Source organism: Camponotus vicinus, unplaced genomic scaffold, assembly GCF_025532165.1.
Source record: "Camponotus vicinus isolate PSW18456_S1 unplaced genomic scaffold, iyCamVici1.0 SCAF_3, whole genome shotgun sequence".
Classification (NCBI taxonomy): domain Eukaryota; kingdom Metazoa; phylum Arthropoda; class Insecta; order Hymenoptera; family Formicidae; genus Camponotus; species Camponotus vicinus.
The window spans coordinates 9197836-9200335 of NW_028141967.1; the positions used below are offsets into that span (position 1 = coordinate 9197836).

The 2500-nt window shown below is 56.7% G+C and overlaps 1 non-coding gene across 1 annotated transcript in view; it reads left to right on the top strand.

The window, feature by feature from the left end:
- Positions 1 to 1325: 1325 nt before the first annotated feature.
- LOC145969476 (large subunit ribosomal RNA) overlaps positions 1326 to 2500 on the top strand; it is a 4072-nt gene continuing 2897 nt past the window's right edge. Inside the window, exon 1 of the ribosomal RNA XR_014438115.1 lies at positions 1326 to 2500. This exon is cut by the window's right edge and continues 2897 nt beyond it. This is a non-coding gene — a ribosomal RNA (large subunit ribosomal RNA).

Consider the following 2500-nt stretch of genomic DNA (forward strand, 5'->3'; position numbering starts at 1 on the left):
CTAATTGCGCGTCAACTTGTGAACTGCAGGACACATGAACATCGACATTTCGAACGCACATTGCGGTCCACGGATACAATTCCCGGACCACGCCTGGCTGAGGGTCGTTTTAACAAACCTAAACTGCTTGCGCCCTTACGCAAGCTGACGAGCCACGGCGTAGCCGTGAAACGACGAAATGTCGTCGGCTGTCGTCGCTGTGCCCCCGTCGCATTGCGTAAACGGCGTACGAGCGATCGTTGGACGTTCGCCCGAGAGAGACTAGAGCCTCTTTGTCACCCTCCCAGTATGTATTGGCGACGGGTTCGACGAGAGGCCGTCGTCGATTGGCGTCGTCTGAAATGACACCGAAGGTGTGTGCAGCGAGAGGAGTTATAAAGAGGAGGAGAGAGGCGCGCGTGTACGCACAAAGCGTTTAAAGGATAGCGAAGCGCGCGCGAGCGGCGCCCGGAGGCTGTCGAATGATATGGAGAGAGTTGTCGGCGGAGATATACACAACGACGACACACGAGAGAATATGCGAAAAGTTTAAGCGAGAGGAACGACGACGAACGACGCGCGACACTCGAATGATCTCGCTCTCTACGAGTGATCTCGTAGTTGGCGAATAAAATGCAAAAAGAAAGCGGCGCAGCAGCACATTCTGCTGCGTCCGTCTTTCTAGCGCGTCGTTGTCTCTTTCCGATCGCGTCGTCGCGCTGTGCGACTCTCTCTCGGTCTCTCGGTGCGCCAGCGCGCTCGCGCGATACCGCGCCTTTTATTACACGCGAGGCTTCGCCTCCTATCTCGCGGCGCGAGATACCTTACGGTAAAAATATATGGAGAAGGGAAACCGCGGCGCGCGCACAGTCGTCGTCCGGCGGTACGCGGAGGGAGAGAAATTGCGAGAGAAATCCACCCTTAAAAAAGCGGATGAATCGCGAGCCGACCGCGTGTCCGAGTCCACGAAATTTTCGAACGAAGATTGTGACCGGCACGCGTCGTCGTGTACTCGTCGAATCGATTCCATACCGCGCCCGTTATATATATACACGCGCGCGCGCGCATCATAATTACGCCGCGCCGTGTTATTATAATCGTGGAAGTTAGAGGGACGGAAGAAAAGAAGCGCAAAACGATATTATAATATATCTATCTCCTCTCTCGCGTCCCCGCGAAACAAGACTAGATTGTGCCGCGCGCGCAATATCGGTCGGTGCGTTACCGCTAACAATAGTAGTAGTTAACAAACAATAATGATACTACTTAGCGCAATAACTCCACCACCGCACACTCCCTCTATCTCTCTATATCACTTTGTAGAGAGTTTCTCTACAAAACTCTGACGACCTCAGAGCAGGCGAGATTACCCGCTGAATTTAAGCATATTATTAAGCGGAGGAAAAGAAACTAACTAGGATTTCCTCAGTAGCGGCGAGCGAACAGGAAAGAGCCCAGCACCGAATCCCGCGGTTCCGCCGCAGGGAAATGTGGTGTTTGGGAGGATCCGCTTATCCCGAGGCGTCGCGTCGCGTCCAAGTCCATCTTGAATGGGGCCACTTACCCGTAGAGGGTGCCAGGCCCGTAGCGACCGGTGCGCGTCTCGGGAGGATCTCTCCTTAGAGTCGGGTTGCTTGAGAGTGCAGCTCTAAGTGGGTGGTAAACTCCATCTAAGGCTAAATACGACCACGAGACCGATAGCGAACAAGTACCGTGAGGGAAAGTTGAAAAGAACTTTGAAGAGAGAGTTCAAGAGTACGTGAAACCGTTCAGGGGTAAACCTAAGAAACCCAAAAGATCGAACGGGAGATTCATCGTCAGCGGCGCTGGCTTCGCGTCGGTGGGCGATGTCCCGCGGAGTCCTCGCGGCTCGCGCGCGGGCACGCTACCGTGCGCCGATGTCCGGCTGTCGTCGTCGTGCACTTCTCCCCAAGTAGAACGTCGCGACCCGCTGGGTGTCGGTCTACGGCCCGGGTGCGGTGACTGTCGCGTCGCCGGTAAAACGGCACGCGACAAACCCTCGGTCGCCCGGCCGGCTGCTCGGCGGTACGCGCAAGGTATCAGGCCGCACTTCTACACGGTGCGTCGAGGCCGTCGCAAGCGCGCGCCACGGTACTCGGAGGTTACGGACTTTGCGCCGTCCCCGGTCCTGGCCCGCTGTTGGTTAAAGTACGGATCACCTTCGACAGGCCTGCGAACGTCTCTCTCACGGGGGACGGATACCGGTCGGCGACGCTACTGCTTTGGGTACTCTTAGGACCCGTCTTGAAACACGGACCAAGGAGTCTAACATGTACGCGAGTCATTGGGACTTGTCGCGAGACCTAAAGGCGTAATGAAAGTGAAGGTCGGCCCTGGCCGTCGACCGAGGGAGGATGGGCCGCGTCGCGATGCGGCCTCGCACTCCCGGGGCGTCTCGTTCTCAACGCGAGAAGAGGCGCACCCAGAGCGTACACGTTGGGACCCGAAAGATGGTGAACTATGCCTGGTCAGGACGAAGTCAGGGGAAACCCTGATGGAG